This window comes from Melospiza melodia, chromosome 9 (genome assembly GCF_035770615.1).
Source record: "Melospiza melodia melodia isolate bMelMel2 chromosome 9, bMelMel2.pri, whole genome shotgun sequence".
In the NCBI taxonomy this organism is placed as follows: domain Eukaryota; kingdom Metazoa; phylum Chordata; class Aves; order Passeriformes; family Passerellidae; genus Melospiza; species Melospiza melodia.
In genome coordinates, this window is record NC_086202.1 from 32,100,840 (window position 1) to 32,126,991 (window position 26,152).

Sequence of the window (26,152 nt, forward strand, 5' to 3'; positions counted from 1 at the left end):
AAGAGAGCTGGAAATGGAAAACAGCAGAGGATGTTCTGTTTAAAGCAGGGAGAAGCCCCCAAACGGTGCAGGTGAAGAGGGAAATCCTCTCAAATGAAGACACCACACAGAACCCTGAGGAAAGAACACCATCATCACCATCCAGCTCCCCTCTCCCTGGTTTTTGGCTCTTTAATACATTAAAGAACTGTGTTTGTTGTCAGCCCTTCAAAGGGAAGGTGATATTATCAGGTGCTGCTGAGGCAGGAGTAATGGCTTATCTGTAAAGTGTTACATTCTTGCTTTCCTGGGCTTTAAATTAGAGATTTTCTCCTGACCTGACTGGCCTGGAGTGAAGGTCAGGACTGAGGAGGTTCAGGCTAACATCATGTGGTGGACTCATTTATTTATTTAATTTAACAATTCCTTTGAGTTCCAAGGGACCATTGTTGCTGCTGAAAGGTTGGAGCACGCCTGTTACTGTGTTCACTTAGCAGAAACAAATCCCTTATCTTCAGGGAAGGGATCACTGTGCAAGGAAGGGTGTGGAGGGAGCAAGGTGAATTTTGCATTATTTATTTCGGGGTTAGAGAAGCTCTGCAGGCCTGTCCACATTAGTGATCTGTAGCTCTCAAATGCTTCCCTGGCTGTGAGAGCAGATCCTGAACCTCTTACAGAAGCAGGAGGTGCCCAGGTGGTCTGGGAGCCACTCCAGAAAGGGGATCCAGGTGGGATCAGGCTCAGGGTCCTTTGGCCTGGGGCCCTCTGGCTTTTGGTGGGACGTGGTGCCTTGAGCATAGGGACAGAGCAAACATTCCCCATCCATCCTGATGGTGGCTACAGGGTTTCTGAGCTAGGGACAGTGGATTTGTGTTTAATTTAATATATTTGAAGGAATTTCTCTTCTACACAGCTGTCCTGGTGCTTTGCTAACCCAAAGGCAGGATTGTGCCCCTGGGCTCAGGTGAGACCCCACCTGCAGGACCTGGAGCTGCCGCAGAGAGCCCAGGGCAGGCACCAGCATGGGCAGAGGGATGGAGCAGCTCTGCTGGGAGGAAAGGCTGGCACAGCTGGGGGGGCTCACCTGGACAGGAGAAGCTCTGGGGTGACCAAACTGTGGCCTGAGAGAGCTGCAGGAAACATGGAGAGAGATTTTGGACAGGAGATGGGAGTGGCAGGACCAGGGGAATGGCTTCATGCTGCCAGAGAGGAGGTTTAGATGGGATATTGGGAATTAGGAATTGTTCCCTGGCAGGGTGGGCAGGCCCTGGATCCCTGGCAGGACTTTGGGACTTGGGGCACCCTGGGACAGTGCAAGGTGTCCCTGCCATGGCAGGGGTGGCACTGGATGGGATTGAAGGTCCTTTCCAGCACAAACCTTTCTGTGATTCCATGCCTTGCTTTGCAGTGGGATGGATGAGGTGGATGCTGGAGCTTTGGGAAGGTCCAGCTCCTCTCAGCTGAGCCTCCTGCCCGACTGGAATTTCAGCCACGTTTCCAGGAGCTGTGATTTGAAACCAGAGCATTCTCAGTTAGCAGAATTAGTTACCATATGCAAATCTGGGGCTTGGCATGTGTTCTGGAGCAGCTCTGCTGATACTGATCTTGTTTCAGTGTTCTTTTCCTCAATACCAGCAATTCATCCCATTCCTTGCAGCACTTTTATTGGGAGAGCAGTTAAACACTTGACCTCTTTGCATCACGCTTTGCTACTTGTGACTTTTGATTTTCTTTTCCTCACATGGGAGGGGCTCATCTTCTTCATTCCTTGTGCTGAAGTTACTCTGTTCTCATTGCTGCTTTGATTTTTGGCTTGGTTTTACCCTGTGCCTATAAATATATTTCCTAGGCCACACTTGCACACACTGTTCAAGGTGAGCCTGTGCTGTTGACTTGAAAAGGAGTGAAATGATAATTCTTGTGAACTTTTCTAGGTTTTTATTTCACACTTCCCCCACATAAAACAGCATCCCAAAGATGTCCTCTGTGTATGATGCATTGCTCCTTCTTGCTATTAATGTTATTTTGCTGCTCTCTGAGTGTTTTGGTTGCCTAAAAACACTTCTGAAAATTGGAACAACTTTCTAATATTTATGAATGATTAAAATATCATTAAAAATATTCTGATTTTTTTATATTATGGTTGTTTGAAATGAATCATTGGTTTGTTAGAATAAATACACAAGGGATGAGGTAGAGGGAGTATTTTCAAACAATCATGTAGGGGAGGAGCACAAGGAGGTGGCTCTTGCTCCTCTGTGATCCCACCTTTGTGCTGGACCAGCCAGGACACAGTTGGCTTTCTGGGCTGCCAGCTCATGTCCAGCCTCTCATTCACCATCAGATGGAAATGCCAACCTCCTAAGCTCCAGTTCCTGGTTCATGTGAGGTGCTCAGGGGTTTGGTTTGCAGCCTGCAATGTCACTGTCACCCGTTGTGTCCCTGCAGTGTCACTGTCACCCTCTGTGTCCCTGCAGTGTTACTGTCACCCTCTGTGTCCCTGCAGTGTTACTGTCACCCTCTGTGTCCCTGCAGTGTTACTGTCACCCTTTGTGTCCCTGCAATGTCACTGTCACCCTCTGTGTCCCTGCAGTGTCACTGTCACCCTTTGTGTCCCTGCAGTGTCACTGTCACCCTCTGTGTCCCTGCAGTGTTACTGTCACCCTTTGTGTCCCTGCAATTTTACTCTCACCCTTTGTGTCCCTGCAGTGTTACTGTCACCCTGTGTGTCCCTGCAGTGTCACTGTCACCCTTTGTGTCCCTGCAATTTTACTCTCACCCTTTGTGTCCCTGCAGTGTTACTGTCACCCTTTGTGTCCCTGCAGTGTCACTGTCACCCTGTGTGTCCCTGCAGTGTCACTGTCACCCTGTGTCCCTGCAGTGTCACTGTCACCCGTTGTGTCCCTGCAGTGTCACTGTCACCCTGTGTCCCTGCAGTGTCACTGTCACCCTTTGTGTCCCTGCAGTGTCACTGTCACCCGTTGTGTCCCTGCAGTGTTACTGTCACCCTCTGTGTCCCTGCAGTGTTACTGTCACCCTCTGTGTCCCTGCAGTGTCACTGTCACCCTTTGTGTCCCTGCAGTGTCACTGTCACCCGTTGTGTCCCTGCAGTGTTACTGTCACCCGTTGTGTCCCTGCAGTGTCACTGTCACCCTGTGTGTCCCTGCAGTGTCACTGTCACCATTTGTGTCCCTGCAGTGTCACTGTCACCCGTTGTGTCCCTGCAGTGTCACTGTCACCCTCTGTGTCCCTGCAGTGTTACTGTCACCCTCTGTGTCCCTGCAGTGTCACTGTCACCCTCTGTGTCCCTGCAGTGTCACTCTCACCCTCTGTGTCCCTGCAGTGTCACTGTCACCCTTTGTGTCCCTGCAGTGTCACTGTCACCCTCTGTGTCCCTGCGGTGTCACTGTCACCCTCTGTGTCCCTGCAGTGTCACTCTCACCCTCTGTGTCCCTGCAGTGTCACTGTCACCCTCTGTGTCCCTGCAGTGTCACTGTCACCCTTTGTGTCCCTGCAGTGTCACTGTCACCCATTGTGTCCCTGCAGTGTCACTGTCACCCTGTGTGTCCCTGCAGTGTTACTGTCACCCATTGTGTCCCTGCAGTGTCACTGTCACCCATTGTGTCCCTGCAGTGTTACTGTCACCCATTGTGTCCCTGCGGTGTCACTGTCACCCTTTGTGTCCCTGCAGTGTCACTGTCACCCGTTGTGTCCCTGCGGTGTCACTGTCACCCTCTGTGTCCCTGCGGTGTCACTCTCACCCTCTGTGTCCCTGCAGTGTCACTGTCACCCTGTGTGTCCCTGCAGTGTCACTGTCACCCTGTGTGTCCCTGCAATGTCACTGTCACCCATTGTGTCCCTGCAGTGTCACTGTCACCCTCTGTGTCCTTGCAGTGTCACTGTCACCCTTTGTGTCCCTGCAATGTCACTGTCACCCTTTGTGTCCCTGCAGTGTCACTGTCACCCATTGTGTCCCTGCAGTGTCACTGTCACCCTGTGTGTCCCTGCAGTGTCACTGTCACCCTCTGTGTCCCTGCAGTGTCACTGTCACCCATTGTGTCCCTGCAGTGTCACTGTCACCCTGTGTGTCCCTGCAGTGTTACTGTCACCCTCTGTGTCCCTGCAGTGTCACTGTCACTGTGTGTGCCCCTGCAGTGTCACTGTCACCCTGTGTGTCCCTGCAATGTCACTGTCACCCTCTGTGTCCCTGCAGTGTCACTGTCACCCTCTGTGTCCCTGCAGTGTCCTGACACAGCCATTGCCCTGATCCCTCTGCAGATGCCACCTGCATCTCATTTCAGCCTTGGCTTTGCCACATCTGATAACTTGGTCCCTCTCCCTCTCTCCTCACCTGGCTTAGTTCAGGTGTGGGTTGCCTTGTTTCACTTCAGTTCTTTTGAACTTTAGTGACCACCACTGTGCTTGGTTTTCCAGATGAGGTCCAGCAAACAGGTCCTTCCCTTTTTAAGGTTAATCATTAGGCCAGTGTGGTTTTTCTATTTATTTGCTTGGTCAGAGGCTGTTTTCTGTGGCCCTGGGGAGGTTTTGTGCTCTGTTTCCCATCTTCTGTTTCAGAACTCTCTCACCAGATGCCACAGCTCATTTCTTGCACGTGGATTTGCGTAGAACAAATTTCACTTTTGCAATATAAAGAGTTTTGCCAGCTCTGTCCTGCATTTCTCTGTTTGCCTGCATGCCTGCTGCTTTTGTTACCCAGGACCTGCTTCCCCAGGGCTCCCAGCCCTCTGGAGCATGAAGCATATGCAAAATCCTGCTGGCTCCTGCCCTTGCAGGAAAGCCTTGGGGGCTCAGATTTCATCTCCCATAACCCAGAATTATCAGGCTGTTCTTCATCTAGAGATGTGGCAAAGAACAGCACATCTTTCCTCTGCAGCTCTGCCCTGAACCCACCACTGGGGGTGTTTGGGTTTCCAGGGCTTGATTATCCCTGGGGATAATCAGGAGCTTTCCTGTGCTTATTAATTGTTGTGGTGTTGTGAGGTCCCCAGGATGAGGTGAGGAGAGATGAGAATTGACTCTAAGTTCTCAGAAGGCTGATTTATTATTTTATTTTATTATATTAAAAGAAAATTATGTACTAAAAGAGAAAGGAGACATCAGAAGGCTAGAAAAGAATGAATAATAAAAACCTGTGGTAGACTCAGAGTCTGACACAGCTGGACTGGGATTGGTCATTAAGTTAACACAATTCACATGGAACCAATCAAAGATGCACCTTCCTGGAAGCAAGCAACTTCCAGACCAACTTCCAGACAACTTCCAAGCAATCAGATAATTATTGTTTACATTTCTTTTCTGAGGCTTCTCTGGAGAAAAATCCTGACCAAGGGATTTTTCAGAAAATATGACAGCGACATTTTTGCCTTTCTTCTCCTGGGTTTGAGGTCAGGTGAGGTGGATCCCCCAGTGTTCCCAGGAGCAGATCTCCCCTGTGTCCATCTGCATCCTTCCCAGCAGAACTGGGAGCAAGTGCCACTCCCAGCATGACTGCCCTGTGCTCCATGTCCCTGCTCAGGCAGGACAGAGGTGGTGACTCAAGGGACTTCTTGATGGCTTCAGCTTCTTTCTTTTCTTTTTCTTTTCCCCCACGAGGTGCTGCACGTGTTGGGCACAGAGTTGGGTGTCAAAGCCAAATCTGGGGGTGTGCTTGGAGCTCCCAGCTGGATGAAGCAAGACAAGGAACATCAGAGGTTCATGTGACCTACTTGTTCAGCTCTCACACACAGCCTGCAGAGCAGGGACCTGGCTGCAGGGCACAGCTCTGCTGGGAAATGAGGAATTGTTTCCATCCTGCACAGAAAGGGAGAGCTTGGAGCTCTGTCAGGTTATTGGGCCACTTTGTGTGGCTGCCCCTGGATCCCTGGAGGTGCCCAAGGCCAGGTTGGACCTTCAGGTTGGTTGAAGGTGTCCCTGCCATGGCAGGGGTGGCACTGGATGGGCTTTGAGGTCCCTCCAAATCAGTGTTTGAATAAAGCACCCAACACTGTCACAAACAGTAAATATCACCCTGATTTTTAAAGCTTATCACTTCTACCTAAGAGTGGCTTTTCTATGAAAGTGGCAAAAAGGCTTCTCTGGATTATTTTAAAAATAGCAAAATTGAGTTTAGCAAACCAGTAGAAGTTTCCCTTCACATGGTTTTCCTGTGAGAAGCCTTTTCTTGGTTGCTGGCAGCACACATCATGGGTGACAGCTTGGCTGGGAATCTGTGTGCCAAACCCCAGTGGGGAATGGCACAGGGGGAATGCTGCCCTCCAGCAGTGCATTGCAGATCCTAAATCTGCTGCTACACGGGGGTGAGGAGCTTGGGCTTTGCCCTGTGCTGCTGGCAAAGTGCTTGGTGCTCCTGCTCACCAGTGGCTGGAGATGGAGGGAGTGACAGGAGGAGCTGCTGTCACAGCTGGCTGCTTTGTCAAAGGATTAGGATGAAATCACACTTCAAAATGTGACTGGAGCTGACTTTTCCCTGCCTGCCTGGGCTTGTCCAGCTCCAACACTGCCTGGCCCTGGAGAGGCTGGGTTTTAAATTGGCCCTTCCTTAACTGGTTCTGCTTCAATCCCCTGTCCTGGTGGCAGTTTTAGCCAGCCTGGTATCTCTGTAGATGTCTTTGGCCTTTTTTATCTGCCAGCCTGCTTTTAGAAGAAGACATAGATGGTTTCTAATCTGACTTCCTGAGTTCCCAGATTACTGTAGGGAAAGTGAGTCTGAAAAAAAATTCAGGAGCTGGGGTTTTTATTCTGGTATTGTAAAAGGAACAAGGCAGGGATATGGGTCAAAGTCTGTGATAGGGATAAGAAATCACACAGGGCAAAGGGAACAGACCTGGAGTAGATAATTACACTCAATAAATAAATATCTTTACTGCAATATGACACACCACAAAAGGATAAGAATCCTTGTTTTGCTTCCAAGCAAAGATACTTGTAAAATCAATATTCCCTTCCTTGTAGACTGTTGTCCAGGCCCTGGCAGGGATATATTTTATATATTTTATATCTTGCAGCTGTGGTGTGCAATCAGAAGGAGAGCATAAGGTCTGTCTGCAAGTGGGAGCTGGGATTGCTCTGGGTTCTGTGGGACTGGCAAGGAAACCTTGAAGGCACTGCAGGTTTATAGATAGGCAAAGGGAAAATAGAAATATGAATTTAAAAATTAAAAATAAAAAAGAAATAACTAAAAATAGGTGAGTGAGAAAAATCAAGGACCCCTGTCAGAACTTAGTTTACAGATCTGGTGGGCAGAAGCTGATGGCCAGCAATTCACCCAAAGCTGTGCCCTGGGCTCTGGGATGGCCCTGCTGGGGCAGGGAGGGGACACCAGGTGCCCTCTGAGCTCCTGCAGCCTCACACACCCTGGCATCCCGTGCTGAGCAGTGCTTGGAGAACAGGACAGGTTTGTACCCACCCTAAAAATGAAAATTATAGCTGTGGGATTGATTATTTTGCGTTTTTACCATTTCCCTCATGACTGTGGGGTTTTGGTCTGTGTGTGATGCCATCCCCAAGGCTGGACCAGTTGCACTGGGATCTCAGAGCTGTCAGTGCAGCCCAGAGGGTGTGTGGGAAAGCAGGATCTGCAGGGGAGCAGCAGTGCTTGTGTCACTGAGGCACTAAAACCTGGCCTGGGCTGCTTGCAGTGAGCTCTGCAGCACTGTGGGGAGACCCGGGTAGGTGCAGAGCTTGTTCCTGCCTTGGGCTCCTCTCTCCCATTGTGAAATCCTGGCAAACTGGTTTGGAGCTCAGCTTTTGGCTGTGGCAGTCCCCACCAGCAGTGGGTGTTGCCACTGGCTGATTTCCTGTCACTTCTGGAGCTCTTTTTCTCTCAAGCAGCTCTCTGGAAGTTTGGGATGATCCCCTGTGTTTGAATTATGGAACAAGGAAAGGAAAAACATTTCCTGTTCTCATTAGAGTGCTGATTGCTGACTCCAGGAGGTAATTCCCTACCCTGGGATCTCTGCTGCTCCCAGCAATCTGTGCTTGCCTTTCGTGGCTCATTTCTGATTTCACATTTCACAAGTGAGGCTTTAGGGCTGCAGATCCACCCTTGACTTATTCACAGAATTCAACCCCCTTTGTGCAAAGGGTGAAAGGTGAGCTGGATAAGCTGGAAGTGCTTGTTGGGGCAGTTCAGTATCTCTGGTATCTCTGCAGGCTGAGGAGTTACGTGTGTTCATTTGGGGAATATTCCGATTTCAAAGGTACCTCATGCACTGGGGACAGGATGAACAGAATTTCCCCCACTCCCTGTGGCTGCAGGATGCTCCATGAACTTGGTGACAGCTTCCCCTGGCAGTATGGAAAAACAAAGCCAGAGAATCTGAGAGGAAACAGAGCTGAAGGCAACAACTGTGTCTCCATCACTTGTAAAACTAAGCAACTTGTGAAAACCCAGAGCACTGGGAATATTTCTGTGTCTGCTCAGGGGTGCCCTGACCCCCAGGGCAGCACTGACTCTGACCCTCATTCATGGAGAAAGTTTCCTGAACTCCAGAATAGACCACAACCCACAAAAGTGTGCAATAGATTATAGAGAGCAGTGTAGGTGCATCACTTGGTGAGAAATTGAGGTTTTGGGATTTTTAGTGTGTTGTGGATGGAAGCAAGATGGAGGGCACAGGGTGTCATCCTGGGTTTCTTCTTCCTCCTTCTCCATGGGTTTGGGTGGCATTTTGTAATTGGGTGGAAAAGTCCCCATGGCAGCTCTGTGGGATCAGTTATTGGGTTAAAAGGGAAAACAATCCAGGTGTCAGTTCTTCATTGGATAGTTTAGTCTTAAAAGCCCTTGGGACAAGAGATTGTTGCCATTTGGTGCCTTCTAACAAAAAGCTGCTGAACTCACAGCAGTGAGACTGTTTTACTGATAAGAAATGATAAACACCTGAGTCTGAACATGAGCTACTGTCCCAAGTGCCTTCAATCCAGACCCAGAGAAACCAACAGCTGGGACCCCCAGAGCTGAACTTGCTCTGTAGGTTCCTGGTGCTAGGAAAGCAAATTAACCAGAGCAGAGGCAGCAGCAGTGGAGCAGTTTTAAATTCAGGGAGCAGTGGAGTGCTTTCCCACCTAGCAGTCATCAAATGAGGGGATTGTGCAGTTTCAGAGCCAGTGAGCTCCCCCTGTATCTCCCCTGTGTGAGAGCTCTGCCAGGCACAGCTCTTTCCTTCCTGGCATTGCCCAGGGGCTGCAGCACTTTGGGGCTGATAGAGCACAAGGGATGGGGCCTTTTCTTTCCACCTTGGAGGTGGCAGAAAGTTTTAGTGAAGATATCCCACTGGTCATGGCCAGCTTGGGAACGTTGATCGGAGTTTTGGCGCTTTGGGGCGATTTCTTGGGTAGTGCTGGGACAGGAATTGAGACCGAGAAGGTGATTTGGAATGGGGAGAGGTGGATGGAGCAAATGCCTCACAAGCAGCTGCTTGCTGGGCCTGTTTGGGGGAGTTATATATAGATTGTGCTCTCTGCTAGTGTGGCAGCTTGCACAATGGGCTCCTGGGAGAGCTCTTTCTCCAGGGATTTATTGTTTCTTTGAGATCAGGGTGTGAGAGCAGCACAATGCAGGAAAATGCTGAATCCCAGTGCACAGGGGCAGGTGACACCTGAATGACTTTCTTTTGTCCTTCCCAGTGAGGAGAGGGATCCCAGTTTACTCCTGTAAACAGAGTGAGAATCATCACAAATAAAAATATTCCCTGTAATCACAGAAAAACCGAATGGTATGAGTTAAAAGGGATCTTAAAGCTCATCCAGTTCCACTCTGTGCCACCCTGGGACGCCTTCCACTGTCCCAGGATTCTCCAAGCTGGCCTTGGGCTCTTCCAGGGATCCAGTGCCAGCCCCTGCCTGCTTTGCTGGGATGCTGCTGCTTTCCCTGGCTCTGTGAGGCTGAAGCTCTTGTTCAATAGCCCCAAAGTTCTTTCATGAAAATTGAGTGTCACTAATTTGTGTGTCTTGAGGTAAGCAACTAGATTTTTTTTTTATTATTTCTTGCTTAGTTTCTGATTGTTACATCAATTACTTCCTTGAAAAGCCCCACACAAATTAAAACTTGTGACAAAATCAAAATATATTTAGTTATTATAGCTTAGTATAATGGAAGGTCACACCATTCTTTCCATTGTGCTCGGGAAAAATAAGTGAAAAACAGATTAAAAAATCCTTAGATCTCTTATGCACCAAATATTTGCTAGAATTCTCAGGAAGGTTATGAGCAGTCAGTTTAATTCCTAGAAGGGAAATCACTTTGATGAAGTTAGAAGTGAAGAATGATGCAACCAATGGAGATAATGTTGACTCACTTTCTGTCTCACTGATGTGTATCTAGGGGAAACATGGAGGTGTTACATGCTCTGGATGCTAATTTTTCTGTTACATTGTAACACTAGTTTTAGCTCTTTCCCCTTCCCTTTCTACAGCTCGCTTTTAATTTAAAAAAAAAAAATGTTTTCCTTCCAAAATGCCTTCTCTAGAGCCAGTTGTGTGCCAGGCCAGCGTGGTTTAGGGTGGTCTGTTGTTACAGGAGCCCTTCTTTGTGCCTCTTCTTCTTCACAATCCCCTTTGTGCTGCTCCTGGTTCTTCTGTAAATGTGTTTCCCTGCTGGCCTTGGTCTGTTGGGCACCTTTTCCACCCTTCTGCTTTCCTGGAGGTTCAGAAAGGCAAGGTAATTCACAAAGATGTGAATTTAAGTGTACCAGGATGGACTTTCCCAATGGATATTGTGTTCAGCCTTCTTTCCCTGTGTTGTTTCTATGGCAGAAATTTAATCTGCCCTTAATTGAGAAAAACAATATGAGGAAAAGCAAGGAATGAGAGATGCTCAAAAGCAAGCCTGGTATTCTTTAGCCGAGTTAATCCTGAATGTAATGCCATGGGTTTAACTGGAATTACACTGGGGATTAGTCCAGCTGATAGCTGATCACACTGGAATAGCTGCCTGGCTTTGGGAATTGGGTGAGCAGGTGCTGTTGCCTCCTTCCAGCCCCATTCCTTCACGTCCCTGTTTTCCCACAGTGGGCCCTGTTCCTCCTGCAGCAAGATCTCATTTGGGGAACCCCATTTATCCCTTGGGGTTTCCTATTTTCTGTTTAAAGAGTTCATCAGAAGAACTGGGAGCATTGCAAAATCCCAACACCTTTTCCCGTTTCCTTCAAGGGGCTCACTCAGGGCATCAATGATTTTAAACTCTGCTGGAATGGAGGACAGAGGTGAACAGGAATATTTTATGAACTGCTGGTGAACGTGTGCTGAAGAGTTAAAGTAGGCTCAGCATGTTGGACCTGGAGGGAGCTTTGCTCTTGCAGGCACGACAAGAAGTGAGGTATCTCCTCCTAGAGGAGAGGCAGCACAGTTGGCACAGCCATCCTTGTGGCCCTGGGATGGATCCATGGATGGGTGTGGAGCAGGAGGCAGTGGTCCAGGACCACAGGTGCAGTGCTGGATGGCACCGTTCACCCTCAGGTGTAAATTACCCACTCACCCACCCACCAGGATCTTCCTTTCTCTGTCCCTGGCTCACAGGCCATCCCAGGGCTGTACTGGGGTTTCTCTCCACCAGGATCTTCCTTTCTCTGTCCCTGGCTCACAGGCCATCCCAGGGTTGTACTGTGGTTTCTCTCCACCAGGGTATTGCTTCTCCTTTCCTCTGTTTCAGCAGAGTTCAGGGACCTGAGCTTTTCCAGCAGTGGGAGACCGAGGATTTGGGGCAGAGCTGTCAGTCACGGCATTTCTCTTCCCCTCACCTTCTGCCCTTTGTTTGCTGGGAGGTTCCTCTGAGTTTCCTTTCAACTTTATTTCGTATTTTTGCCAAACCCTCAGCGACCACCCTCCAGCACCGCTTATTTTAAACATCCCTTTTACCATCCTCATCCTCCTCAGGAGCTGCTTTTCCCTCAGCAGCGTTGTGTGGGCTGCCGTTCCTCCTCCCTCTCCCCTCCCTGGCCGTGGCAGCAGAGCCCCAAGCTCCTCATTTCAGGTCCCTTTTCCCAGGCACGGTGCCGCAGCTCCCTGCCCGCCCCTCACAGGGGCTGAGAGCCGGAGCTCCCTGCCCGCTCCTCCGGGATGAGAGCCGGAGTTCCCTGCCCGCTCCTCCGGGGATGAGAGCCGGAGCTCCCTGCCCGCCCCTCACGGGGGGTGAGAGCCGGAGCTCCCTGCCCGTTCCTCCGGGGATGAGAGCCGGAGCTCCCTGCCCGCCCCTCACGGGGGCTGAGAGCCTGAGCTCCCTTCCCGCCCCTCACGGGGGTGAGAGCCGCAGCTCCCCGCCCGTTCCTCCGGGAGGTGAGAGCCGGAGCTCCCTGCCCGCCCCTCACGGGGGGTGAGAGCCGGAGCTCCCTGCCCGCTCCTCCGGGGATGAGGGCCGGAACTCCCTGCCCGCCCCTCACAGGGGCTGAGAGCCGGAGCTCCCTGCCCGGTTACCGCGGGGGCCGGGCCAGTGCTCCCTGTCCGGAGCTCCCTGCCCGCCCCTCACAGGGGCTGAGGGCCGGAGTTCCCTGCCCGCCCCTCCGGGAGGTGAGAGCCGGAGCTCCTTGCCCGGTTTCCGCAGGGGCTGAGAGCCGGAGCTCCCTGCCCGCTCCGCAGGGGATGAGAGCCGCAGCTCCCTGCCCGCCCCTCACGGGGGCTGAGAGCCGGAGCTCCCTGCCCGCTCCGCAGGGGATGAGAGCCGCAGCTCCCTGCCCGCCCCTCACGGGGGCTGAGGGCCGGAGCGCCCTGCCGGGTTCCCGCGGGGGCCGGGCCGGAGGAGGCGGGGGCGGGGGCGGGCACAGGGCGAGAGGGGCCGGCCCAGGGCCGCGCTACGTGTCCCGCAGCCCTTATAGGGCTTCCCCGCCGGGCCCACCGCAGCAGCCGCAGCAGCAGCAGCACTATGGCGAGCCGCGAGCACACGGTAGGGACGCGCCGGGAGCGGGGCTGGGCTGTCCCCGAGGCTCCCTTTCCCTGTCCCTGTCCCGCGCTGGGATCCGCGGGCAGCGGCAGTTCCGGCACCGCTCGGGAGTTCGCCGCCCCATCCATCATTACTCGGCATGGATGGTTGGGCTGCCCGAGCATCCTCCGCATCCCGCACCTGCCCCGCGGGTCCCTCCGGGCACGGCCTGGGCTCCTGTCCTGCCCCGCTCATGGCTTTTGGGGTGTCCCCTGTCCCGGTGCCAGGCGAGGCGGTCACCGCCGCCGTCAGGCTCTCAGCATCGCGGCAAAGCAAAGGAATCGCAGCTCAGTGAGAAATTCGAATTGCAAATCACGGCCGCGGCAGGCAGACACCGCGTTCCGCTCGCCAGCTGCCCTCCCCTGCTCCTCGGGGCTGGGTCCCTCTGGCTGTGTGTGCGTTTTCCAGGTTTTAAATCAGAACCAGAAGAAATCTTGACGTAAGTCTTTAGGGCTGCTTTCTGCTGGTTGACTCGCTTTTTTTCCCCTTAACTTTGCCATAAACTTTTCCGATGGATTTGATGCATTTTGGGCACAGTGGCAATCTGTCCGGGGAGGAATGCACCCAAACCCACACGGAACAAAGCGAGCCTGTGCAGCAGGGTGTTCTTGGAAAAGCAAAAACCTGTGGTTTAGGGATTATTTCAGGCAGGGGAGGTGCGATCCGTGAGCTGTGTATGGGAGTTCTGTTCATGGCTGTGACAGGAGAGAGGTGTTGCTGAACTTCCAGAACCTCTCCTTTGCCTCCACCCTGGGCTGGAAAAATGACCTTTATAAGCAAGTTTGTGGCTGACCTTTGTGCCGTGGCTGTCAAAACAGATGCTATCAGCTTGACAGCTGTAAGTGGATTTTGGTGTGCTTATCTGCCAGGTATCCGTGGGGTGAGAACAGGCGTGATTTGGCTAATTACAGGAGGTTTGGGGAGCGATGGTGAAACGGTGATGTCCCATTAGTGATCTTCCCGTGCCTTGCCAGGAAGATGTGGTTGCACAGAGTGTGAAGGAAGTTCTCTCTCCAAACTGCAACCTCAGCAGCTCCTTGGTTTCAGCCATCTCCAGTTGATATCAAAGGCCTGGATAAGGAATTTCACTTTGTTCAGGGTGCTTGGACCTTTTTTTGTGCCCACAGACACTTTTTGTGGCTGTAACAGCCATAGGTGTTCCATTTTAAAATGAAGACACAATAATTTATCCTGTTGAGATCCCTATTGATACAGCATCCTTCTGTTGCCCCTTCTTATTCCCCATTCTTCATTCTCCCAGTAACACAAATCCTTATTACCCCTAAAAATCCCTGTTGCTGCTAAAACCTCGGTTTTACCACAGTTTCTCTGTCCCACAGGCTGGATTTTGTGAGGCTGGATGTTGCCAGCTTTGTTCACTGAGGGGATGTCAGAGCTGGGTTTTGCAGGTGATGCTGTCAGCTGTCAGTTTTGGAAAGGCACAGCAGTGGCAGTGAGCTGGACCACGGTGTTATGTGACAAATTGAATAACTAGAAGCCCAGCTTTTAAACCCTCAATTCAGCTCTCTGGAGTTTGAATCTGATGTGAGGATGCTTTAATTGCACACCTATTTATTAATTGTTATTACGGTAAGGTGTAAAGAAGAAAACTTTTTTCTTTTGCTTCTGCATGTGTTGTCCTTAAAAATGAGCACATGAGCACAGCACCTGAATTCTGCCTTGTGTGAGGACCAGAGTCTTGGTGAGCAGGAACTTAATGTGGAACCACTTTGTGCTCCCTTCATTTCTGCTCACCACACTGCGAGAGGCTCGAAGTCCTCTACGTGCCAGGCAGTTCCCTGCTGTCCCAGCCCTCCCCGACAGAAAGCATTTATTGCTGGCCGGTTTCAGGCCCGGCTGTGTGGGCAGTGATGACCTTAGAGGCTCCGTGTCCCTCCCGTGTGCCCCCACGGCCAGCCCCGCTCTCTGTGGGGAGCAGGAGTGCGGTGCGGGAGGCGGGGCCGCCCTTGTTCATTGTCGGCCCTTGCACAGCGCGGCTTTCAGGGCAGCTCCCGCTCCCACCCCGCGGCATTTCCGCGGCTCGCTGCCCGCGCCCGCCGAGCCCGCGGCGCTTTCCCGACGGCCGGCAGGACACAGATGGAGCACTGTGCTCCGGGGAAGCTTGCACAGAGCCCAGAGGCACAGCCCTGCCTGCCAGGGGCGCTGCCTGCGTGCCTTCGTGTCCCCTGGGCCGCCTGGGAAGTGCGGCTCAGCGCATGGAGCCATTGCCAGTCCAGCCTCCGGTGAAGCTTCTCTTTGCTTTGCTTGGGGAGAATGAGAGGCCAGTACTGAAAGTGCCTTTTTTCAGAGGTGTTCCAGCTTTGTCACCTGCCTGTCACCTGTCACCTGTCACCTGCAGCAGCATCTCCAGGAGTGTGGCTGGTGTGGCATTGTCACAGGGCTTGCAAGGGTTGCAGGGTGAAGAGAGAGGTGAGAGTGTTGACCTCGTGTTCAGAAGGCTTGATTTATTATTTTATGATATATACACTACATGATAACTATGCTAAAAGAATGAAAAGGGAAGTTCTCAGAAGGCTGGCTAAGCTAAGAATAGAAAAAGAATGAATAACAAAGGGCTGTGTCTCAGCAGAGGGTGAGACCCAGCCCTGCTGTGAGTAGTCAGTAAATCCAAACATCCACCTGAGATCAATCACAGATCTACTTGTTGCATTCTACAGCAGCAGATAACCATTGGTTACATTCTTTTTCTGGGGCTTCAGCTTCCTGTGGGATCTCAGCACCTCAGGACTGAGGTGCAGAGTGACCGAGACCACCCTTGGGGGGCTCGGGAGTCCTGGAATGTTGCCAGAAGTGTCTGATGGCAGGACTTTGATCCTACACAGGAGATGACACCTGTATGAGGATGGGAGGATTTCACTGGAGTGAATGGTGAAGGGATAAGTTAATTAGAGTGTGAAACACAGGGTTTAGGATTTCTGTACAGGGGGGTCTAAAGAAGTAAGATGGAGGAATTGGGGTGTGTCCTGTCCTTCTTCTTCTTCTTGGCCTCCATCTTTTGTGGTGATGTTGGCACTTTGGGATTGGTTATTACTAAAAGTGCACTGGTTAATAAGGGTAAAAGGTATTGGGGAAAAATGATAAATATTGTATACGTAATTTCGAGTATAAAGATAGGTGACCACCCCGGGGGCTCTCTGTGTGCTCATGGCTGGCTGCTGAGCAGACCTCTGTCTTTTAGACCTCTAATCTTTTAGATAAATAACTAATAAACACTGAAGACCGAGAAAAAACCTAAAGCCTCTTCTCATCCTTTGGAGTGCAGGCTGTCCAAGGCCATCCCGAGCCTTTCCAGGCCATAAAACAGCTGAGAAACCAACAGCTTCCCAGAAGGGAAAATCCTAAAGAAAGGATTTTTATGAAAAGATGTCTGTGCCATGGCATCCCTGGCTGGCAGTGGGATGTGCTTCCACAGCCCCACAGGAACTTCTGCTGGCACACTTGTGTTTGTGTAGGGCTTATGTGCAAATGATGTGGGCTTATTTAAATTTATTTAAAGACCGGCAACAAACCCACAAGATCAAATCAACCCTGAGGAAAGAGGTTTAGTTTCTTTGCCTAAAAGCTGCTCTCATGTTGGAAAAAGCAGAGCTGCAGGGCAGAGTTCAGGTGGACTGAGTGGTACCCCAGGCAGAGCAGGAACACATGTACATCTCCATCGATTTAATTGCCAAGCAACATGAAAGAAAAAGCTTATTAGAACACCCAAACCCTGCATTCATCACTCTCACACTTTCTCTTAACTGTTGCCTTGAAAGTGAAGAGCAAAACAACTTGAAAGATGTTTATTTTCAAAGGTGTTCATTTCCAAAGCAGTTCTGAGTAGCTCATTGCAGTGACACTGCCTGGGGGACAGGGCAGCAAAGCCACGATTGCAGAGAATTAGCCTGGCTTGCTCTGCACTGAGTCACTCCATAAAGTGAGTTTCCTCCAACTCGTGTTTTATGCAGCGAGTCACAGGCTGCTTGTTCTTCCAGCATGATTTATCCTGTGGAGCACAGTGCCCAGCTCATTGCACCGTGACATCCAAAGGTGATTGTTTCCCATGCTTGAGATTTCTTGCTTGATTTTCTATTACTTTGTTTGCTTTGTGTCTCTTTTCTTCGGAGACCATGGAAAGGTGAGGTGATTAACTTCTGCTGCTTTGTTAATTATAACTTTCTCTCCTTTTCTTCACTATTAGAAAGTTCCCTTTCCAGTCTCTTGCTGTTTCATTCACTTGGTTAACAACCACCCTCAGCTCTGTAAGAGCAGACAGGTTCAGGCTGGGGGATTTCAGGGAAGAAAAGCCAGGAAAAGTGGCAGGTTTTTAAATACGAATGCCTTCTCCTTTCCATGCTGATCCCTCCAGGGCTTGGGGAATGAAAGAACCACCTTGGTGTGGTCAGAGCACCTCTGCTGGTGGTGGTGGGAGTGGTGCTGCCGTCCCACACTGCCCACACGTGTGCACTGCAGCTGCAGCTCAGATTTAGGCCAGGGAGTTTTGTTTTTCTGGAAGGTTTTCAAGACAAACTCTGACATATTTGCCTTTTTTTTTTTTTAATTATTATTATTTTAACTGGGCTGATGTTGGTCCTGGAGGGTGCCTTTAGAAATGAATAGCCTATCTGAAAGCAGGTGTTTTAGATAAACTCACAGCTGTGTGTACCCCCAGAAGATAAGGGGCACGCAGGGCCTGGTGTGAATGCTTGAACCTGTACTTTGGTCACACTTTGCTCCTCAAAAATCCATTAAGAAGAAGGCTGTGTAATTCAGGTTGCCATTTCTGAATTTGCTGTTATCATGAGTGGGGTGGCACAGCTGAAGGCAGTGAGAAATAGCTCCTTAATGGGCTCACAGCTTAATCATTCCCAAGTGAAAATTGACCCCGAGTGTATCATTAACAAAAGGAGGGATGCAGAAAAGCCCTGCCCGTGCCTCATGCCTCGGGATGCTGGGAGCTTGGGATTTGCCTTGGAGCTGGTAATTCCTTGCTAGCACTGCCTCCTGTCCCTCCCTGAGTGGTCTTTGCTCCTTTGCTCACAGCTTGGCTCGGTTACAGCTGCATGTGTCAGAAGCTTTGTCGGCTGAGTGGGTGCCAAAACGTCTTTGGAGAGCAGAGCTTGAGGGAGGAGCTGTTTTACACAGATTTGATTTGATTTTCTGTGAGCTGCAGCACTTTGAGTCTTGTTGAGATGAGCGTTTTGTGTGCATTGCTGGAAAACAACCATCTGCACCTACATTTCCAAGACTTTCTGACCTGGAAGTCTTTGTGGCCTCTCTGGCAGAGCAAAATGTTTTCTTCCATATCAAACTGTATTTTAGCTTCCTATTGTGGTGCATAAAATTGGGAGATCATTTCTGAGGCCTGCCCAGCCCTTCTGATGGGAAGATCATTAGGCTGTGTTGCCAGTGAGTGTTGGAAGAGAGGGGAAAAGTCATTTTAGAGGAGGGGTTTTTTACAGGGCTGCTCTAGGGGGCTGAACTGGGCATGATGAGCACCCCAGCTGTGGATGAGGCAGCCCATTCAACCCTGGGAATGCTCATTGCACCTCTGGGAATGCTCATTGCATCCTTGGGAATGCTCATTGCACCTCTGGGAATGCTCATTGCCACCCTGGGAATGCTCATTGCCACCTTGGGAATGCTCATTGCCACCCTGGGAATGCTCATTGCATCCCTGGGAATGCTCATTGCATCCCTGGGAATGCTCATTGCACCTCTGGGAATGCTCATTGCCACCTTGGGAATGCTCATTGCATCTCTGGGAATGCTCATTGCATCTCTGGGAATGCTCATTGCAACCTTGGGAATGCTCATTGCCACCTTGGGAATGCTCATTGCCACCCTGGGAATGCTCATTGCCACCCTGGGAATGCTCATTGCCACCCTGGGAATGCTCATTGCAACCTTGGGAATGCTCATTGCATCCCTGGGAATGCTCATTGCATCCCTGGGAATGCTCATTGCATCTCTGGGAATGCTCATTGCCATCCTGGGAATGCTCATTGCATCTCTGGGAATGCTCATTGCAACCTTGGGAATGCTCATTGCACCTCTGGGAATGCTCATTGCATCCCTGGGAATGCTCATTGCATCCCTGGGAATGCTCATTGCCACCCTGGGAATGCTCATTGCCACCCTGGGAATGCTCATTGCAACCTTGGGAATGCTCATTGCCACCCTGGGAATGCTCATTGCCACCCTGGGAATGCTCATTGCCACCCTGGGAATGTTCATTGCAACCCTGGGAATGTTCATTGCAACCCTGGGAATGCTCATTGAAACCTGGGAATGCTCATTGAAACCTGGGAATGCTCATTGCATCTCTGGGAATGCTCATTGCATCCCTGGGAATGCTCATTGCATGTATGGGAATGCTCATTGCATGTATGGGAATGCTCATTGCCACCCTGGGAATGCTCATTGCCACCCTGGGAATGCTCATTGCCACCCTGGGAATGCTCATTGCATCCCTGGGAATGCTCATTGCCACCCTGGGAATGCTCATTGCCACCCTGGGAATGCTCATTGCATCCCTGCCAAGCTGCTCTGGTACCCTGGGGATGGATGTCAGGGATGTGGAGCAGCCTGGAGTGCAGTGGAGCTGCTCTTCAATCCTGTCATTTTTGTGTCTTTGTATTACGGGAGCTGAAGTCTTCATCTGCTGCTGGTTTCATTCACCTCCGCCCTCCTGTGGTTGTAAAAGTGGGGGTGATGCCCCCCCCCGATGATTCTGGGTGTTTGCCTGAATTTGTGAGGGACCAATTGACAACAATCTCCAAGGAAAATGTGGAAGTGTCCTTGGAGCAGCCTTTGGGCAGCATGGAATGACCAAGGGCTGTGCTTGCAGCTGCTTTAGGGAGGGGAGGGGAAATGCTGAGCAGCCACTCATCCAGGAGGGTTCCAACATCCCTGGTGCTGATTTAGGCCAGGGTCTGGGTGACCCTGTGTGCACTCACACACTGAAAACTCATCTTGCAGCTTGTAGGGCTCAGATACACACAGAGATGGAGCAGGAAAACTTCATCCTCCTGATCCTCAACTTGCACTGGTGTCCTGCAGCTGGTTTTGTAGAGCAGCACATGGAGTGGTGCAGCAGTGAAAACAGCCCTGTGTTCATCCCCCAGGAATTCTGGGGGCACTGAGAGGTGCTGAGTGAGGGGAAGGTCTGGCCTTGTCTGCATTCCCAGTGGCAGCCAGCAACGAGTTTATGGCTGGGACAGCAGTGCATTGTCCCCCCCTCCACTGATTTACAGCCTGAGATAGCAGAGGCTGTGCCTTTCCTCCTTGATGAACTTTCCTTCCATGAATTCATCATCATGGTTTTTTCCAGCCTCTGAACTTCTGGCCTGTCAGGCAAAGTTCTCCCGTTTAACTCTGTCCTGTGTGGTGCTTCTGGCTGAGCTCCCCTGAGCTCCTCCCTGCTGCTGCTTTTGCACTTTGAAAAGCCTAAAAAAGGTGCTGAGGTGGACAGAGGTGTCCTGTGGCCTGCAGGTGACCATTGACCCCACAAAGTCAGGCACATGGGGCACAGAGAGCGGGTTCAAGGCTGGACATCCAGCCTGGGCCAGGGAGAGGCACACACTGAGCCCACCAGCCTGGGCTGGAGCCCAGCTTTTCCCCTTCCATCAGGTCCTGCAGAGGAGAAGCCTCACAGAAGAATGAGTTCTTTTACAGAATCCCAGAATTATTGAGGCTGGAGAATCCCTGCCAGCCCCTGGAGTCCCAGCTGTGCCCAGTGCCCACCTTGTGCCCAGCCCAGAGCACTGAGTGCCACCTCCAGCCCTGCCTGGGACACCTGCAGGGCTGGGCACTGCAAAGCTCCCTGGGCAGCCCCTGCCAAGGCCTGGAATGGAATTCCAGAATGGAATGATGGAACTGGGATTGTGGGTGTGGAGTTTGAATAGAAGTGTGTGATATCACATGGTGAAAGAGTTAATAGTTTAAAGTTTTATGATACAGTAATGTATATAAACAAGATGGAGGTTTCAGGGCAGAGACTGATACTTCTTCTTCACCTTCTTCTCCATGGGTTTGGGTGGTTTTGTGTAAAACCCAAAACCACTGGATAAAAAATTCCACATTGTGGGCCATGGGTGGTTGGTTATTGGGTTAAAAGTAAAAATATTTCAGGTGTCATTTCTTAATTGGACAGTTTATCCTTAAAAGGCCTTGTATAGAGAGATGCAGCTCCGTTTTTAGTTTGTTACAGTGCAGTTCTCTAGAAGGGTGAATAGATAAGAACTAATTGACCCTTTGCATGCAGAAATTGCTGCTGCTGTCCCAGCTGAGCCTCCCCTGGCCCAGCCTGAGGCCCTTTCCCCTTGTCCTGTCCCTGTTCCCTGGCAGCACAGCCCGACCCCCCCTGGCTGTCCCCTCCTGGCAGGGAGTTGTGCAGAGCCACAAGGGCCCCCTGAGCCTCCTTTGCTCCAGGCTCAGCCCCTTGCCAGCTCCCTCAGCCCCTCCTGGGGCTCCATTCCCTGCCCTGGAATCAGAAATTGATGCATTTTAAAACCTGAAGCTCCTTGAAACACAGATCCTCTGTAGCTCCTGCTGCCTGTGAAACCCCTGGAGCTGCTCTAAAGGCAGAGGATTCCTTTCCTCAGAGGGACATGCTGGGCATGATAAAAGGGGATGTCTTATCCCCATATCACTGAGCCCTGCTCTGAGGTTTGGGGTGCCTGTCCTGCCAGTGCAGGAGGTGGGACATGTACAGTGCCATATTTACCATAGAAAACCACAACCCACAAATTCAATTCCTCTCATATTCAGGGGGGAAAATAAATTATTTACATGTGGATACAATTCCTACCTGGAAATCCTTTTGATACTGAAGTTAATGTGTAGTCACAATCTGTACCTTTGCCCTCTTTTCCTCTTGTTCCTGCGCTCTGAGGGACTGATACTCAGTTTCCCATTTCTGAGCCAGATCTTTCTCTCCAGGAGAAGGCAGGCTCCTGTGTTCTGGGTGTTTTCATCAAACCAAGGCAAGTTCTTCTGCAATGTCAAACCCATTGTTTGCACAAGGAGCAGGGACCCAACTGCTCAGGTGGGTTCAGCTGGGGGAGATCATTTACCAGAACAGTTCTGAATATTCAACTTTGGGCCACCGTGGAGGGGTTTCGTGTTTAAATTGTTCTTTGTGACAAAATGCTTTGTTTGTTAAATATTTGCTGTCCCTGCAGCTGTCCCTTGAGATTTCAGGAATGAAAATGGGCAGATTTGTTTTTATAACATCTGTCCTGGCCTTCCAAGTTTATCCCAAAAATGCAGGAGCACAGAGTGAGTCAGTGGCTTTTCTGCATCGAGGAAATGACAGCAGTGACATCACTTCATTCCAAGATAAGGAAACAGATTTCAGTCCCCAGCTGCTGATCTGGCCTCACAGTGTAGAAATCAGCATCTGATTCAGGGAGTTACTGGAACATGAGCCTGATTTTGTTGATTCTCTTCTCTTTTTTTTTTGTCACAACTTGATTGTGACAACCCAAGCTGTGTGAATTTATGCCAAGAGAAAAAATATTTGAGCTGCCATCAGCAAATAAGGTCTTGCTAAGAGCTCAGAAATTCTTGTGGCTTAAGAAAACACGGCTTCAGCTTAACAGCAGCTTGAAAATCTTGTGTTGGTGAGGTTTGGCATCTGCAGCTGTCTGGCTCCAGGCTGAAAGGCTGCTTGTTTTGGGGCACTGGGATGGCTCTGCTGCTCTCCTGAAGGTTTTGTGTGCTGTGTTCCTGGCAGGGCCCTGGGGGCAATGCCAAAGGAACAGGCAGAGAGTGCCAAGGAGAGCCTGAGCTGCTGGGCTTTATTCAGAGCACTTTATCCAGGCTGCAGAAAGGGATCCCAGCCCTGCACCCTGCCTGCAACTGGGGGGACACAGCAGTGGCACTGCCCAGCCCAGCCTGGGAGAAAACACAGTTCCTGTCACCTCCAGCTGCTGGGAGAGGAGACTCAGCCCTGGGCAGGGGACAGCAGAGGAGAGCAGGGAGCTGGTGGCACAGTGGGGACACCAGGGAGGTGGTGGCACAGCAGGGACAGCAGCATGGGAGCAGTGGGGAGGTGGTGGCACAGCAGGGACAGCAGGAAGGTGGTGGCACAGCAGGGAGACCAGGGAGGTGGTGGCACAGCAGGGACAGCAGGAAAGTAGTGGCGCAATGGAGACACCAGAGAGGTGGTGGCACAGTGGGGACAGCACGGGGGCAGTGGCACAGCAGGAACAACAGGAAGGTGGTGGCACGATGGAGACACGAGGAAAGTGGTGGCACAGCAGGGACAGCAGCATGGGAGCAGTGGAGAGGTGGTGGCACAGCAAGGAGACCAGGGAGGTTGGTGGCACAGCAGGGACATCAGGAAAGTGGTGGCACAGCAGGGACAGCAGCGTGGGAGCAGTGGGGAGGTGGTGGCACAGCAGGGACATCAGGAAAGTGGTGGCACAGCAGGGACATCAGGAAAGTGGTGGCACAGCAGGGACAGCAGCGTGGGAGCAGTGGGGAGGTGGTGGCACAGCAGGGACAGCAGGAAGGTGGTGGCACAGCAGGGACATCAGGAAAGTGGTGGCACAGCAGGGACAGCAGCGTGGGAGCAGTGGGGAGGTGGTGGGCTGTACAAAAGATGCCAGCAAGGTGCCACTTCCCCATCTGGGGCTGCCTCCTGGGGTTCAACAGGCAAAATTCCCAGGGTAGCTCCTCCCTGCTGGGGTTTTCCCTGGGGAAGGAATGGGGCTGGGCTTGCAGCATTTGCTGCCTCAGTGCAGTGAGTGAATATCTGGGGAAAGCCCACAGGGTTTGGGTTCCAGGAGCTGAGCTGGAGTGTGAGACATGCCGAGGTTTCTCATTGTTCTTCAGTGTGATTGTAATCAAATCTCTGCTTCCACACACAAAACCCCTGTTTTCCCTCTCTTCCTCCTTTTCTTTGGAGTAGCAGTTTTGCTCTTCTTCAGCAAATGCCTCTTTTACAGAAGGTTTTCCCCTCTGGTTGCTCATGGATACAGTATCACCCTTTTGCCACAGCAGCCCTGGTAAAAGAAAATAATTTTTAAAGGAAAAATTTGACACATGTAATTTTTATACACCAAATGCATCTGGTAGGAACAAATTTTTTTTTTTTTGCTTTTTTTAGAATGCTGGCAGGAGTTGGGAGGGTTTTTTTAATGATAGAGTAGCTCACTCTCCTGAGGCTTAGGGAAGTGTTTGACCTCAGAATCACAGAACCTCCTGGGCTGGAAGGACCCAGAAGGATCATCAAGCCCAATTCCTGACCCTGCACAGCACACCCAATAATCCCTCCACGTGCTTGATCCCACTGCTTGCCTGTCAAAGTGAAGGCTTGCTTGATCATTCCATCATTTTAAAAGCCCATTTGCAAACAGGATCAGCTGCAAACATTTCAAACCTCTATTTTTATTTAGCTGCAATTTTTCCTTCCTGCAGACGTGTCCAGGCCGCTGTACCAAAATAGGGTGTGTGTGAAACGCTTGGCTGGAAAAAAATGAATCATATTCCTGGTGCTGTGAGCTTGCCCTGTAAATAAAAAGGCAGCTGGGGCAGTCCTGACCCTGCCCTAGCTGCTGGGTCAGGGTTTCCCTGGGGCTCTGAGTGCTGCCAGCTGGATGCTGGTGCTGAGTGAGCACGGGGCTGCTCAGCCTCGGCGTGGTTTCAGGAGTGAGAAATGAAATCCCTCTCCAGAGCAGGATGCTGCTGCAGCCTGCCATGAGTGCAGCTCCTGGCCAGCTTCCAGAGCCGTGTCTGTGCCAGCTGCACCAGGCAGGGGTCAGTTGAGGGCACCATGAGGAACTGGGCTTGGATCTGATGGGCCACCGTGGCTTTCTGGTGCCTCATCTTCTTGTGCAGCATCACAGAGCTCTGCCTGCTCTGGGTGGCTGAGCAAGGGTGTTGTGTGCACTCAGGGCATCTCTCAAATGTCCTGCTCAGCTCTGGAACGTGGCACTTGCAGTTGGTTCTTGCTTTGCTCCCACTTGTGATGCAGCCACGTGTGGGATCTCAGCACCTCAGGACTGATGTGCAGAGTGACTGAGACCACCCTTGGGGGGCTCGGGAGTCCTGGAATGTTGCCAGAAGTGTCTGGTGGCTGGACTTTGATCCTACACAGGAGATGACACCTGTATGAGGATGGGAGGATTTCACTGGGTGAATGGTGAAGGGATAAGTTAATTAGAGTGTAAGACACAGGGTTTAGGATTTCTGTACAGGGGGGTCTAAAGAAGTAAGATGGAGGAATTGGGGCGTGTCCTGTCCTTCTTCTTCTTCTTCTTGGCCTCCATCTTCTGTGGTGATGTTGGCACTTTGGGATTGGTCATTACTAAAAGTGCACCGGTTAATAAGGGTAAAAGGTATTGGGGGGAAAAATGATAAATATTGTATAAATATTGTAATTTTGAGTATAAAGATAGGTGACCACCCCAGGGGCTCTCAGTGTGCTCATGGCTGGCTGCTGTGCAGACCTCTGTCGGGCCAAGAGAAAATCTTTTAGATAAACAATTAATAAACACCGAGACGGAGAAAAGATCCGAAGCCTCTTCTCGTCCTTTGGAGCGCGGGCTGTCCAAGGCCACCCCGGGCCTTTCCAGGCCACCTAAACAGCCGAGAAACCGACAGGCACGGAGGTGCTGGTTGAAGAACCGGGGATGTGGAGGCAGGAGGAGGTGCTGCCCTAAGGAGCAGAGTTTATACTTGAAACCCTACTGGGAGATGGTAAAAGATGGTAAAATATTCTTGCAATTTGTTGGGACAGCCCTAAACCCAAAAGGGCAACAGAGCTGGGGAGGGGTTCTGATGAAGAGCAGCTCAGGGAGCTGGGGAAGGGGCTGGAGCCCCAGGAGGGGCTGAGGGAGCTGGCAAGGGGCTGAGCCTGGAGCAAAGGAGGCTCAGGGGGCCCTTGTGGCTCTGCACAACTCCCTGCCAGGAGGGGGAAGAGCCTGCAGGGCTCAGGCTGTGCTGCCAGGGAGCAGGGACAGGATGAGAGAAAACAGCCCCAAGTTGGGCCAGGAGAGGCTTAGATTGGATATTAGGAAACTTTTTTCGTGGAAATGGTTGGAGAGCATTGGAATGGGCTGCTCAGGGGGTGGTGAAATCACCATCCCTGAAACTGTTCAAAAAACATGTGGATGTGGCCCTTGAGGACATGGATTAGTGAACACAGTGGTGGTGCTGGGTTGATTGTTGGACTTGATGATCTTAAAGGTCTTTCCCAGCCTTAGCACCTCCGTAAGTCTGTGATTATAAATG

At 51.1% G+C, this 26,152-nt stretch overlaps 1 protein-coding gene across 1 annotated transcript in view; it reads left to right on the forward strand.

Moving 5' to 3' along the window:
• The first annotated feature begins 12,766 nt into the window (after positions 1-12,766).
• PAPSS2 (3'-phosphoadenosine 5'-phosphosulfate synthase 2) overlaps positions 12,767-26,152 on the forward strand; it is a 36,180-nt gene continuing 22,794 nt past the window's right edge. The window contains exon 1 of the mRNA XM_063164091.1: positions 12,767-12,874. The gene's annotated coding sequence lies outside the window, so the exon portion shown is untranslated. The remainder of the gene's footprint in view (positions 12,875-26,152) is intronic.